Source organism: Macaca fascicularis, chromosome 6 (assembly GCF_037993035.2).
Source record: "Macaca fascicularis isolate 582-1 chromosome 6, T2T-MFA8v1.1".
In the NCBI taxonomy this organism is placed as follows: domain Eukaryota; kingdom Metazoa; phylum Chordata; class Mammalia; order Primates; family Cercopithecidae; genus Macaca; species Macaca fascicularis.
The window spans coordinates 128506875-128523207 of record NC_088380.1 but is presented as its reverse complement, the minus strand read 5'-3'; the positions used below and the strand labels follow the sequence as shown (position 1 = coordinate 128523207).

The 16333-nt window shown below is 33.9% G+C and overlaps 1 long non-coding RNA gene across 1 annotated transcript in view; it reads left to right on the top strand.

Annotated features, from left to right (window-relative positions):
* LOC102130640 (uncharacterized) overlaps window positions 1–16333 on the top strand; it is a 50565-nt gene that overhangs the window by 28902 nt on the left and 5330 nt on the right. Inside the window, exon 2 of the long non-coding RNA XR_010587580.2 lies at window positions 14632–14720. This is a non-coding gene — a long non-coding RNA (uncharacterized lncRNA). The remainder of the gene's footprint in view (window positions 1–14631; window positions 14721–16333) is intronic.

Sequence of the window (16333 nt, the reverse complement as noted above, 5' to 3'; positions counted from 1 at the left end):
TTGTTTATAGAATATTTAGAATATTTGGCAACAATTAAATTTCTGAGAGGTTTAACCAAATTCATCAAGCAGTAGACTTGTTTTTATAATTTTTTTATTTAATTTATTTCTTTTCTAATTTATCTGCTATCAGAGATTAGTAATAGCTGATTTGGTTATGCCAACTATAGTCTATAGAAGACTTCCTAGATAAGATGTTGATTTTATCAGTTATTAATGACTAAGGTAATATATTTTAATACTTACAAATGTTTGCATTTAATAAAATATAGTTTAGAACACAATTACAGATGAGGACAATGGAAACATCGGGGGCCAAGTGAGTTGTTGGTCACATTTGTTGCTAGTCCAAAAGGTGGCACTGAAATCCAGATTTTAAAAAATTCTTTATCGTCATAGTTTTTTCTCCTATTACTAATACTGATCAAAGTCCTTCAAATTCTAGTGATAATGAAGTAGCTCTATATTGAGAAAATGACCATGAAGAAGTAGAAAATATTTAAAGGGACTGAGAATTGGTCAAAATCAATAAAGATATGTAAAAATGCTTTACATGTATGTTGCATTTTTTTGCTTTAAAAATAATTTCATACAGTCACACGAGTTTTCTAATGACATTTGCCTTTTAAAATAAACTTTTATTTTAGGATAGTTTTTGGTTTACAAAAGCGTTTTCAAAATAGTGCCAACAGTTCCCTTAGGCTCCTCGCCCAGTTTCTCTTATTATTAATGTCTTACATTGGTTTGATACAGTCCTCACAATTAATGATTCAGTATCAATGTATTATTATTAACCGGAATTCACACTTTATTCAGAGTTTTTAAAATTTTTATCTAATGTCGTTTTGCTGGTTCAGGATACCATCCAGGATACCCAATTACATGAAGTCATTGTTTTGTTAATTCCTTAGGCTCCTCTTGACTGTGACAGTTTCTCAGACATTTCGTGTTTTTGATGACCTTGGCAGTTTTGAAGAGTATTGGTCAGGTATTTTATATAATGTCCCCAGATTGGGATTTGTTTAATATTTTTCTTATGATTGGATTCGGGTTATGGGTTTTTGGTAGGAAAACCACAAAAGTAAACTGGCGCTCTGATCAAATCCTATCAAGGATACATACTAGCAACATAATGTGTCACTGTTGATGCTAAAGTTGATCACCTGGCTGAGGTAGTGTTTCTCAGGTGTCTCCACTGATGAGTTTCTCTTTTTTGTTTTTCTCTTGTCCATACTGTACTCTTAGGAGGCAAGTCACTTTGCTCAGCCCACGTGTAAGAAGCGAGGAGTTATGCTCCATCTCTTTGAGGCAGAGTATTCACACAAATTATTTGGAATTTTTTAAGCACAGGAAATTTGTCTATTCTCTCCTATTTGTTTTATTTTTTTAAGACTATGTATTTATGTCAGTATGGACTCAAGGATATTTATTTCATAAGTTTTTTAAATAACATAATACTACTTTATTTTGTTGTTCAAATTTCTTTAGTTTTGGCCATTGACAGCTTTCACCTGGTTCCTGTGTCCCTTTGACATACCCCCATCATTGTGGGGGTTCATTGAGCACTTCTTCACTTTCTGGCACTACAGGATGCTCCAGGCTCATCTTGTGTATTTGTTGCTCCAGTCCTAGAATCAGCCATTTCCCCTAAGAATCTGTGATTCCTTTTATTGCAGAAAGATATTAGACACCAAGATCTGGGTGCTGGGTTTGCTTGTTGTTCTTGGATGTTATTACGTCTATGCCCTCTCAACTATAGGGGAAGGAAGTGTATGATTACATACTAATCCATGCATGTGTACATAGTTGCTAATATTTTAATTATAGGAAAGACTACATTTTTTGTATCTCTCATCTTGCACTATCATTTATCATACACTTGATACGCATAACTATTGCTTTCAGGGCTTTAAATGTATTCTGCCACTTAATCTTCACAACTATATTTGGTGTAGGTAATATTATCATTCTTATTTTAAAGATGAAGAAAAGAAAAATCTGTCTTTTTTTTTTTTTTTTTTTTTTTTTTTAAGGGGAACAGAGGGGACAGGGTCTCGCTTTGTTGTCCAGACTGAAGTGCAGTGGCATGATCATTGCTCACTGCAGCCTTTACCCCCTGGAATCAAGTGATCCCTCAGCTTCAGCCTCCCAAGCTTGGACTACAAGCATGCACCACCATGCCTGACTAATTTATTTTATATTATTATTATTATTTCAATAGTTTTTTTGGGGAACAGTTGGTGTTTGGTTACATGAATAACTTCTTTAGGTGCAATTTCTGAGATTTTGGTGCTCCCATCACCTAAGGTGTACACTGCACCCATTGTGTAGTCTTTTATTTCTCACCTCCCTCCCACTCTTCCTGCAAGTCCTCAGAGTCCATTATATCAATCTACACCTTTGCAACATTGTATCTTAGTTCCCACTTATAAGTGAGAACATACGATGTTTGGTTTCCCATTCCTGAGTTACTACACTTACAATAATGGTCTCCAACTCCATCCAGGTTACTGTGAATGCCATTATTTCATTCCCTTATGTGGCTGGGTAGTATTGCATGGTGTGTGTGTGTGTGTGTGTGTGTGTGTGTGTGTATCCATCCATACATATATATGTATATATGTATACATTTTCTTTATTTACTTGTTGATTAATGGGCATTTGAGCTGGTTCCATATTTTTGCAATCACAAATTGTGCTGCTCTAAACGTGCATGTGCAAGTATATTTTTCATATAATGACTTATTTTCCTCTGGGTAGATACCCAGCAGTGGGATTGCTGGATCAAATGGTGGTTCTACTTTTAGTTCTTTAAGGAAACTCCATACTGTTTTCCATAGTGGTTGTACTAGTTTACATTCCCACCTGCAGTGTAAAAGTGTTCCACTTTCACCACAGCCATGCCAACATCTATTATTTTTGATTTTTTTAATCATGGACATTCTTGCAGGAGTAAGGTTGTAATGCATTGTTGTTTTGACTGGCATTTCACTGATAATTAGTGATGTTGAGTATGTTCCATGTTTGTTGGCCATTTGTATATCTTCTTTTGAGAATTGTCTATTCATGTCGTTAGCCCACTTTTTGATGCAATTATTTGCTTTTTCTTGTTGATTTGTTTGAGTTCCTTGTAGATTCTGAATATTGGTTATTTGTTGGATGCATAATTTGCAAACATTTTCACCCACTCTGTGGGTTGTCTGTTTACTCTGGTGATTATTCCTTTTGCTGTGCAGAAGCTTTTTAGCTTAATTAAGTCCCATCTATTTATCTTTGCTTTTGTTGCATTTGCTTTTGGATTCTTGGTCACGAAGTCTTTGCCTAAGCCAGTGTCTAAAAGAGTTTTTCCAATGCTACCTTCTAGGATTTTTATGGTTTCAGGTTTTAGATTTAAGTCTTTGATCCATCTTGAGTTGATTTTTGTATGATGTGAAAGATGAGGATCCAGCTTCATTCTTCTACATGTGGCTTGCCAATTATCCCAGCACCATTTGTTGAATAGGGTGTCCTTTCCTTGCTTTATATTTTTGTTTGCTTTGTTAAAGATCAGTTGTGTGTAAGTACTTGGCTTTATTTCTAGGTTCTCTATTCTGGTCCATTGGTCTATGTGTCTGGTTTTATACCAGTACCATGCTGTTTTGGTAACTATAGCCTTGTAGTATAGTTTGAAGTTGGGTAATGTGATGCCTCCAGATTTTTTCTTTCTGCTTAATGTTGCTTTGGCCATGTGGGCTCTTTTTTGATTCCATTTGAATTTTAGAATTGTATTTTATAGTTCTGTGTGGAATGATGATGGTATTTTGATAGGAATTACATTGAATTTATAGATTGTTTTTGACAGTATGGTCATTTTCACAATATTGATTCTACCAATCCATGAGCATGGGATGTGTTTCCATTTGTTTGTGTTGTCTATGATTTCTTTCAGCAGTGTTTTGTAGTTGTCCTTGCAGAAATCTTTCACCTCTTTGGTTAGGTATATTCCTAAGTATTTTATCTTTTATGCAGCTGTTGTGAAAGGGGTTGAATTCTTGATTTGATTCTCAACTTGGTTGCTGTTGGTGTATAGCAGTGCTACTGATTTGTGTATATTGATTTTTGTACCTTGATACTTTACTGAATTCATTTATCAGATCTAGGAGCTTTTGGGATGAGTCTTTAAGGTTTTCTAGGTATACGATCATATAATTAATGCACAGCGACAGTTGGACTTCCTCTTTACCAATTTGGATGCCCTTTATTTGTTTATCTTTATCTTGTTGGATAGAAGTAGATAAAGGACATAGGACATAGGACTAGTCCTAGGACATAGGACTACCAGTACTATTTGAGAAGAAGGGATGAAAGTCATGCCTGGCTGATTTTTTATTATTTTTTCTTGTAGAGGCAGAGTGTCCCTGTGTTGCTCAGGCTGGTTTTGAATTCCTGAACTCATCACAGCCTCCCAAAGTGTTGGAATTACTGGTGTGAGCCACCGCACCTGGCCAGAATCTGTCTTTTGCACAAAGAGTTTAAATAGCTTTCCCAAAATCACATTTTAGTAAATCATGAACTCAGGTTTAAATTTATGTAAACTTATTACAGAACCAGCCTTTTTAACAACTATCTTATATAGCCTTCCCAATGTGTAATGTAACTTTGAAGAAATTAAAATGTTCCATGGTCAATACTTACGAGTGTAATTATTTCATAGTCACAATATATGCAATAATTATACTTATTTATATTGGATGCAGATTTTAAAAGGTAGGGCTGAATAATTACAACCAAGTCTAAATGAGATTCAAAAATTAAAAAATAATTTATAGTATTTTAATAGTAAATATTCAATATTTACTACTAAATATCTAATATTATTTATTAAATTATTTAATATTTACTATTAAAATACTATTTTAAATTATTTATTAATAATATTGTAATATTTTTAAATAAATGCTTTTACTGAAGTATATAATATATTCAGAAAAGTATATAAATCAAGCTTACAGCTTGAGAGATATTTGTAATGTGAACCTACCCATTTAATTACCATCCAGATTAGGCAAAAGAAAACTAACACCCTGGAGGGTGTTGCCTTTATTCCTGTAACACCTTAAAGATAACCACTATTTTGACTTACAGCATACTGATGAATTTTTCTTCATTTAAAACTTTACATAAATAACATAGTATGTGCTATTTTGTAATGTGTCTGGCTTCCTTGCTCAACATGATGAGATTTATCCATGTTACTGTGTGTAGAAGTTTGTTTATTTTTATTGCTGTAAAGAATTTCATTATAAAAATGTAATACAAATTATTCATCCATTCAAATTTTGATCATCACTTGGATTTTTTTCCAGGGTTTTGTTCTTACTAAGTAACATTCTTGTATGTGCAGTCTTGTATATCTTTGGGTATATACCTAAGAATAGAATTGCTGAGTTATAGGATGTGTTTATTTTCCATTTTAGTCTGTTCTGATAAATAATTTTCCAAAGTGGTTGTCACTGACACTTGGTATTTTCAGTCTTTGAAGTTTTACCCTTGTGTTTTTACCCAAAATTTAAAATCAGCCTGTCAATTTTCATAAAAATTCCATTGGTAGTGTTAAGGGAACAGAATTTAATCTATATCTCAATTTGGAGAAAACTGAAATCTTTATAATATTGTCTGAATCCACTAATATGATATATTCTTCTATTTATTCAGGTTTTATTTAATTTCTCTAAATCTTTTTTAGTGAGCAGACACATCTTTTGTTAGATTTGTTCCTAAATATAAAATATATTTGATGCTATTGTAAAATAATCTATTGAGTCTATTGAATAATCTGTTGAATATATCTGTGAATAGCTATAGATACCTTTGTTTTCCAACCATTTGTTTTTATTATCTTATTGTGTCTTCAATATAATATAGAAAGAGCTATAATAACACTCAATCCCAATCATGGAGAAAAGATTTTAATATTTTCTCTTTAAGTACAATGCAGTTTTTAAAAGAGTCTCCTTATCAGATTAATAATAATCTTCTTCCTCTTAATTTAGGTTTTGTCACGCACACTATCGAATTTGGATGGTCAAGTATTTTTTCTTTTTAGAATATTAGGACTATGACATACATTGATTTTCAAATGCTAAAATTGCTTTGTGTTTTTAAAATAAACCAAATATTGTCATGATATTTTTCTATTTTACATCTTACTAAATTGTTTGCCAATACAGTATTTAAGATATTTGTACATATGTTCTTGGCGAGATTTGTTTGTAAATTTCTTGATATGGCTTTGTGTGATTGTTATCAAAATTATGCTGATATTATAAACCTAAGTGGTTTCATTGTTTTTGTTCTCAAAGTGATTTTTTAAGATATGCCTAATTTCTGCTTACATGTTTGGTTAGAATAAATTGTTTACGCCTTTGTACCTGAAGTTTTTTTTTGTGGAAAAATGTTTAATTTACATTGAATTAATTATAAATATAGGGAAATTCAGATTTTATTTTTTTCTTATGTCAATCTTTGTAAGTTCTATGGGAATGTAATTATTTCATCTAAATTGTAATATTTGTTGGCATAAAACCCTTTGTCTGTTTCCATCTTCCCACTCCCAAATAATAGCTATTTAAAGCTTTCAAAATTTGATGAATACTCTTTTTTGCCTTCCAATGTATATTTTTACATGTTTTACTTTCTAGGTCATTGCCATTGGGATTAATAGACAAAAAGTCAACTGCTCAAATAGTACTTTTTAACTTATAAATCCCCATATTAAGAATTGTGAAAGTTGAGGTTTATTATTTACTTTAATTTTAAATAGAAAAATCAATAAATTATATGTATGTGTCTATGTATGTATGTATGTGCGTGTGTGTATGGACATAGGAGGAGAGAGAGAAAAAAGAAACAGGAAGGCTTTGAGAACCTTATCCATGTCAGAGTAAACATTGGATAGGTTATCGTGCTTTTCACAAATATTTCTCATCGTTTTAACATCCTTCAACAACTTCAAATATAAGCAATTTTGGTAACAACATAAGTAGATTGATATTGTAGGAGTTACTCAGATTTTGGTCCCTGCCTTTTACATAAGTGCTTCTCAAAATGTGCCCCCAGCATCACTAGCAATTTGGGTACGGATTAAAAGCAAATTCCTGAACACAAACCCACACCAACTGAATCAGAATCTCTCAGGATAAGACCCACAAAACTATCCTGGTAATCAGCTGTTGGGAGGAGTCTTATCCACTGAGGCTTGAGATTAACTCCTTGCTGCTAATTAAGCAGGTTAGCTTTATCAAAAGTTTAAAGCTGCATAAACGTACTTTTGAGATGCTTTTTCAGCAGAAAAAGGAAGTTCTCTACCTGAGCTGAAGTTGAGTATTTGAGATAGTTGAGTATTTCAGCACTAGAACAGATATCTATACAGCTGAGATTGTAAGAGTGAAATCTTTTTGTGCATTTCACTGACCTAATTTAAAATTTAAATTGTCTAACCCCAAAGTCTGTTTATTTGGTTGACTAAAGTTCTTACATTTTACCTCTTTTTTAGATAAAGGAGAATAGGAATAAACTAATTGTACTAAACTCAGCCATAATGATTCAGAGGTGGACATGATATATGTCCACATATTGAAAATGAAAAACAATTACTACTCGTCATTTATTAGTCTCTACTAAAACAGTGCCAGTTTAGAATGGCCTAGAAATATACTCAAACACAGACATTTGGAATATCTCTTCCTAACAATTAACCAAGACTCCTGTTCATCTATTTGTACTTGGTAAGTTGTGTACCAATGTTTCAATATTTTTACACTCAAGCAATAATATATCTGATAATAGGAGGATGTAACCATTATTTCTGTTTTGCTTCTAAAATTATGAAGTCATTCTAAGTAGATATTAGAATTTCCAATGGTAGGTTCTCACATTAAGGAATTAACAGCTACTAACCTGGGTGTTTTGTGAAATTAATAAACTGCTCTTTTCTCCTGTGTGACCACGTATCTGGGTTCCCTCTGTGCTGTCTTATATCCTGTGCTCCTCTAGCAGGATGCCACTCTCCAGGACAAAATGATGTAATGAATTCATTCTGTCTATATTTACTATTAACTTGTATAGCCTATAAACCACCTGGCTTGAATTGTCTTTGAAACATTGGATGGTGTAAGACTGAGAGACATAGTCTTCATTCCTGAATTGAGTTTAGCTCATGCATAAGGATAAGAGATTAGTTGAATGGTATGGTTTGGTGAATATAAACACTTTGATCTGCAGTTTACACAGTGTTTTAAAGTGATTTTTCTGCATTTGGTCTAGAAAGCCTTTCATTTGGTCACTGTATTGGAAAAGAAAACATTAAAGTAATTTAATTTGACTACCCAACAGCAAAAAACTAAACAAGAGATTGAGAACATATAACATGCACACACACGCACACACACACCCCTATCTACCTATCTATGTACTTATTTATATTAACATTCTTCCTTCCTCTTAGAAAATGAAAACCAAAATATTATGACTTAAAATGTGGCCATTGATATTACCAACAAGTATTAAATACCTTTATTAGAGTAACAGCTATGAAGAACAACTGTAGGAAGTCTTTGTCTTCAGGAGGTTGTGTGAGAAGTTTGTGCCTTATCACTTTTGATTTCTTAAAAAAGCAATGAAGTTATATTTTGGGGTGTTAGTTCTCTCTGATATCCTTAGTAAAAATTTATTACTGTTGTGACAAATTTTAGAAGATCACTTTAAAAAAGAGTAAATTATGGAGAATATTTAAAGAACATATTTTTATTAAAAATCTAATCTTTTAGACTATTTTTCTTATTTTCTCATGTGCATTAATATTTATATAAAAGTATTATTGCACAAAAGCAGAAATATTTTTCTTGTAAAAAGTGCATATTAATTTATAAGAAATGGATGTGTCCATATGTGATCTATTTTAATTGCTGAATAACTGTTCAAAACTTCAATGAAAATGTTGTAAGCAGTTTAGATATGCTAAAACAGCAAAGTGAGCATTTTAGAACACTCTCATTATAGAAGTCTTTGAACACTAAGATATGCTTAGGTTTGTCAATATAGTGTTCAAAGAAAGCAGTCAGATAGGTTAGCCATGATAGAAAATAGTATTGGGTTTGATTTTCTTTAACAGTTGCCCATTAAAAAATGTATTTAGATGTCACTTAAGTAAATATATTAGATGTTTTATGACAAAATAAGTATATTAGATATTTAATAACTGAATGAATTTACCTTAGAAAAGGACTATATATATATGCAAAGTTATATACTCAGTACCTTTTCAAAATATATGAAAGGAAAGAATATCTCAGCATATGATGAATTTAATCAGATCCCTTGAAGGGACATTTGGAGAAAATTGTTATATGCTATAATCACTTCCTTCAGGCCTGATCCTTGAGATGTGTGTGAGGTAATATTATTAATGTTCTTTGTCTTTTGGGAGGTACATGTAATTATTCTGTGTCTCACTGGTCTATGACTACATGCTCAAAACTTTAATGAGAATTACCTTTGCCTTGTCTGAACAATCTACTAAAACAGAGTCAAATCCCCTTTCTGAACTGCAGGGACCAATTTCTTGCCATGTATTATTCATTTCAAGTAAGTTAATGTCATTGGGAAACAGAGTTTCTGACTTGTATAATAAAAGATTTTAAGTAAAGCACAGTTAATTACTTATTGCCCATGCCCTGGTGTGCATTTCCAAATAGGCTTTTTTGGCATATGAGTGACAAGAAGTCATCAGGGCAAAGTCATAAGCAGAGCTTTTTATATTACAACTTTAATATCTCAGTGCCTGGGGCACTAGCTAATTCAAGTTTCCTAGTTACAGAACCTGAGCAAATAATTTAGCATCTAGTGCATCTCAATATGCTTATTTTAGTTTAACTTCTGTCTCTGAAATCAAATGCAGAATTGTCTCCCAAGTGCTTCAATGGCATGTGTCATTGACCTTGAAAAGAAAGATTTGTTAGTGGAACTCCTGTTTCCTCACAGGAAACACACTGAAACTTTAAACCACAAATGTAGGTCTACTCTTGGAATGATGAAAATTCAAAATGTGCATAGTGGAAGGAATATTATAACATTTCTTTCAGTTGTCTTGTATTATAGAAAAAAAAATGGCCCTTTATCTTTTCTAATTATGAAGGTGTGCTTTAAAATGCTCCTCAATTGACAAATATTTGTTTTAGTACAAGCTTTATCATTACATGTAAAAAATATTTAAACTAAAGATTAAAGAGTATGAGCAGTTCCACTCTAGAATATCTGCATCAGAGAAGGTTGGGGCAGCAATTTGCTAGATGGGTGCACGGTGAACTCGACACTGAACTTGGCACTTGCTTAGTTGACCATTGTTCTTATTGGTACGTTCTTTGGCAGTGGTCTTGAGTGATCCTGGAAATTGAATCTAAAGTTTCTTCAGTACTATGCCTTGGTATTGCCACTTCACATTAAAATATTATAACTAGAAAGAACTTTGTAATTATTTTAAGAAATCATTCGTTATATGGTTGAAAAACTGAAGACTAGAAGTTAAAGTGACTCAGCCAACGTTATAATTTAGTTTTTTATGCTTTAATGCAGTTAAAATATATCCTAATTTAAAATAAATTATTTGTTAATAATTTGCTATTTACTATTCCTAAATAGGTATCAAAATGCACAATCAAATCATACTTTTTATTGTTCTTTATTAGAATGTAGAAATGCTTTTTTCTCACTGGCTGTAAGAATATAATTACCAAGGAAGCTGGTAGCAACATAATGTGTTTGTAGAGCAGAAATCAATCTAATATAATTTAAACACAAATGTGAGATGTATTTTAGTTTCATAATTTACATATTATATATTAGTGAGGTTGATTTGCCATTCAAAAAGGAATTTTAGTTGGAAAACAATTTTCATCAGGATTACACTTGTTATTTAGTTTTACATTATCGCGATGCTTAATGATATCATTGTTTATCTTAAATAAAAAGAACCTACTTAACTATAACCTTATTTGCCTTACACTGTAGTCAACATTTTACAAAAATAATATTTTGTGTATTTTCATTACAGAATGTTTGGCAAAAGAGACCGAAGAAAGAGAAGTTCAGTATATTACTAATGTAATAAAAACATTTGCCAAGAATTGAAGGCCAAGTCCAATTTAGTAGTGATTAAATAGCAATTATAATTTTAGGGCTATCAAGACAGCAGTGTGAGCTGATTTGGTTTCATTTCAGTCCCAAGGAGGGACAGATACACATTGTGTCAACAGATGCAGTCACTCCATTGAATAATATTCTTGAGTGCAAATCAGGGGAGCTGGATCTGTGTTCCAGCCTGACAAATAATGTTGCAGAGCTCCTATTTTGTACACAAATTATTTGTCTATGTTTAATATTGTAATTCTAGCTTTTTTTCTTGTTGAGAGATTTTGATGGTCAATGAACTCTATAAAAGGGGTGTTTGATAAGTTTGGAAGGCAATGACTTGCATGTTTTTAATACATTTGACTGCTCGGAATACAGTCAAGAACTGAAAAACGTCTGTCGTTAATGGATATTATGAGAGCTCAGTAGTTTGGCACACTCAAGTAACTGTTACAAGGATTCAACTTACTGGCTTTTCAGAGACTAAAAACTTAATCCAGTGTCACAAAAACTCCTTTTTCTCTTTCTCCTACTCTTTCATGTGTTTTCCCTGTGCAAACTTCTCTTTCTGTATTCCCAGCTATCACCTAATGCTTGATATCTCAGAAGTCTTTCTGCAGGCTAACCTCTGCAGAGCTTCAAGCTCTACTTCTACCTGAAAACTAGATCATTCCAAATAGATGTCCCACGGGCACTTTAAGCCTACAAAATCTTCAAACTAACTCTATTATCTTTCTCACCAAACACCTCTCTTCTATACTGAAAAGTGTATTATTTGTGTTAGGAAATTTAGAATTGTTTTTAACATCTTGCATTTTCACAAAGCCCCTGTTCAAAACATCTCTAAATTGCAGACCTCACGTGTCTTTGTAAGCCATCATCCCTCTTCATCCACACTGTAGACACCTTTATTCAGGTTCTCATTGTTGGCTGATTGTCTTAGGTTGATGCCATAGAACAGACTCAGGAGGGAGGCAGGTGTTTGTGGAAAGAAGAAGAACTTTGGCCCCCAAGAGACCTGAATGTTTGAAGACTTAGCTATGCCTGTTACTAGCCTGTTATTGGTTGCGTAGATAACTTAAACTTCTTGATCTTTTGTTTATGTATAATGTATAATTTTGTATAATGACAAATAGTTATTTTACATAGTTGCATTAAAGATTAGAAATTGGTGTGAGCCAATTACAGATGTGAGCCAGGTGCAGTGGCTCACACCTGTAATCCCAGCACTTTGAGAAGCAGAGGTGGGAGGATCACTTGAGCCTAGAAGTTCGAGACCAATCTGGACCATGTAGGGAGACCCTGTCTCTACAAAAAAATTAAGAAAATTATCCAGGCATGGCAGTTCCAGCTGTTTGCGAGGCTGAAGTGGGAGGACTGCTAGAGGCTGAAGTGGGAGGACTGCTAGTGCCTGGGAGGTCAAGACTGCAGTGAGTCATGATTGTGCCGCTGCATTCCAGCCTGGGCAATGAAATGAGACCCTATTTTAAAAAAAAGATTAGAAATTGTGTGTGTGTGTGTATATATATATATATATACACACAATATATATATATATACACACACACACACACACACAATAGCACAGTGCCTGGTTGCCTAGTGCATCATAAGTTTTAAATAACTAGCAGTGATAGCCTCATAGTGTACTTGCAGACTTCAATGAGTCTGGCTGCTACAGTTATCTCACATTTAGCTTGAGTGGCTGCCCAGGTTCCTTCTAAATATGAGGCCTAGTCAAGTCTCTTTCAAGTTTAAAAACCTTCAAAATCTTCAATTACCTGAAGTTTAAAGAATTCTGAAACTCTTACAAATCTTCATCCCAACCTCTTACGGTTCTGGATTCATTTTCCACCACTTCTGGAGTAAAGGTCTATTCCCCACTTGGAATATACCAGGTACCTCCATTTCCCTGCCTGAATTACTCTTCCACCATTCCTTCATAACAAACCTTCAGGCTTAACCATTACCTTTTCTTTGAAGTCTTCCTTGACTTTTACACTTTGTCCTATATAGAGGCAATTGCTTCCTGCTCTATCAATTCTTGTCATTCATTTACCCAGTGAATGATAATAGCTAACTTTCATTGACTTTTATCACGTTCTTGACATTCTTCCCAAGTGTTTTACATATGTGAACTTATGTATACTTTATAGGAAGATACTACTATTATTCACCTTTTCCAGATGAGAAACTCAGGCACAGAGTGGATAAGGAACTTTACATTAGGTCAAAACTAGTTGGTGGTGGAGTCAAGTCTTGAGCCAGAAGTTTGGCTTCTGTGCCTATGCAGTCATCCTCTTACTGTTTATTGTCTCCCAGTAGTACTTAATACAGGATGAACTGTCATATCCCAGTTGTATACTTGACATTAAAGGAGGACCTCAGCCCTGTGTCATACATAACATTAGTTTTGGCTGTACAATAAGTGCCATTAGGGGAGATTAGGAAATGAACCCTTTTCAACTATGCAAGTAATAGCTGTTTGCAAATGATATTCATTGTTAAAGTGCTTCTGAAATGGTAATTATCCATAATACTGTACAACTTGTATTACTTAGAGAGTGATTATTCAATTTGTAACTTGCTTTTTTGTCATTTACTGACTTCACCTCTCCGCATCATCCCTGATTTTTTGCTTTTCCACTGCTCCTAAGCATGTCCAATAGAAGGGAGAAGAGGTGAATTCTAATTACTCAGTTTTTCCTCTTTGTTGGCTGCTGGAGTAGGGAAAGTTCAAATAATTGGAAAACATAATGCCTGGGGTTATAACATTTTATATACACATCTTTTTCATTATTATCAATGAACAAAATTCATTGCAAATTTATGAACCATGTGTTGAATACTTACTATGTGCTAGGTTTTGTGGACTGCATAAATTGCTATTTTTAGAGCCAGCAAGAGTAAGCTTTTTTGTTATTGCTGTTTTGTTTTTTGTTTGTTTGTTTTTGAGACAGAGTTTAGCTATTTTGCCCAGGCTGGAGTGCAGTGGGCGATCTCGGCTCACTGCAACCTCTGCCTTCTGGTTTCAAGCTATTCTCCTGCCTCAGCCTCCCGAGTAGCTAGAATTACAGGTGCCCACCACCACGCCTGGCTAAATTTTGTATTTTTAGTAGAGACAGGGTTTTCATCACATTGTCCAGGCTGGTCTCTAACTCCTCGTGATCCACCTGCCTCACCCTCCCAAAGTGCTGGAGTTACAGGTGTGAGCCACCACGCACGGCCAAGAGTAAGCTTTTTTGAATAGCTTTTTAAAAATAGAGATCCAATCTGAGAAATCTAACGAAGTAATTTTTGAACATGTGCATCAATTAACTTAGCAGTGTACATAAATACACTTGTTTAAAATTCTGGGTTTAGGAAACTTCACTTCATTTTTTCAATGTCTAAATATATCCAACTCTTTGCTTTGACATTTACAGCCTTCCTCTATCTTATTTCTACCTACTGTTTCAATTGCAGGTCCCAAGATATTCCTCAAGAGTCTCCTGGCCACACTGCCAAACACATCATGTGCCTGTGCCTCAGAACCTCAGCTTTCACCTTACCTGGTATATTCTCCTTCCCTTATCTGTGTTTTGAGTTTTCCCCTGTCTTTGAGGCCCAACTAACTAGCAACGTCTCAAGAAAAGCATCTCTGGAGAATAGTTCTGCTTTACTATGAACTCCTGCAATGCTTTTTACTTCTGATATTAACATTTCACTAGGTTAAGTTGTACTTACTGTCCTTTCCTTCATGTCCTGTCTCTCTTACTGGTTTTATATAATAATGATAATATAAACTACCATTTATTAAGCATTTTTCCAAAGGAAGACACTGTACTAAAATTTTAACAACCTTTATCTAATTGCACACAAAGATCCTAGGAGGTAGGCATTACAAAGGAAGTAACAGAGGTTCAGAGAGGTTATAACAATTGCCCTTAATTTCACAGCTTGTGAGAGGTGGAGCCATTACTTTTCATCATGATGCACTTTGAGATCATATTATGTATCCATCTCCTATTTGTCTCTAAGGGTTATTGTGAAGCATCAAGCTCATAACTCCTAAATGCAAAAGGGTGCCATAATCATCTATGGATAGCTATGCTATTCCTTATTGTACAAATAGCAAGTGGATGAATGAAGAAAAATAAAAACACCAAGTTGGCACATTTTTTTCATAATTTAAAATATTTTTCTAATTTCATAACACCCTACATAGCCAGTTTATTGAAGAAAAATGTCTTGATCAATACCATAATTTTGTAACTTATTGACACCTATATAGTGGTAAACAGGAATCGCGTATTTTCTTTTCTTTTTTTAATTATACTTTAAGTTCTGGGGTACATGTGCAGAACATTCAGGTTTGTTACATAGGTATAGACGTGCCATGGTGATTTGCTGCACCCATCAACCTATCATCTACATTAGGTATTTCTCCTAATGCTATCCCTCCCCTAGGCCCCCATTCCCTGACAGGCCCCAGTGTGTGATGTTCCCCGCCTTGTGTCCATGTGTTCTCATTGTTCAACTCCCACTTATAAGTAAAAACATGCAGTGTTTGGTTTACTATTCTTGTGTTAGTTTGCTGAGAATGATGGTTTCCAGCTTCATCCATGTCCCTGCAAAGGACATGAACTCATACTCTTTTATGGTTGCATAATATTCCATGGTGTATATGTGCCATATTTTCTTTATCCAGTCTATCACTGATGGTCATTTGGGTTGGTTCCAAGTCTTTGCTATTGTGAAAATTGCTGCATTAAACATACATGTGCATGTGTCTTTATAGTAGAATGATTGATAATCCTTTGAGTATATACCCAGTAATGGGATTGCTGGGTCAAATGGTATTTCTGATTCTAGATCCTTGAGGAATCACCACACTGTCTTCCACAATGATTGAAGTAATCTACACTCCGACCAACAGTGTAAAAGTGTTCCTATTTCTCCACATCCTCTCCAGTATCTGTAGTTTCTAATCTTTTTTTTTTTTCTTTTTTGTGGTAGATCAACCATTGTCAAATCTTTATATAGCACATGAAATGCTCTTGAAAGGGTCTGAGGGCCGTAAACTAATATCCCTTCCCTTCCCTTCCCTTCTTTCTTTCCTTCCTTTCTTCTTTTTTATTGTACTTTAAGTTCTGGGTTACATGTGCAGAATATGCAGTTTTGTTAC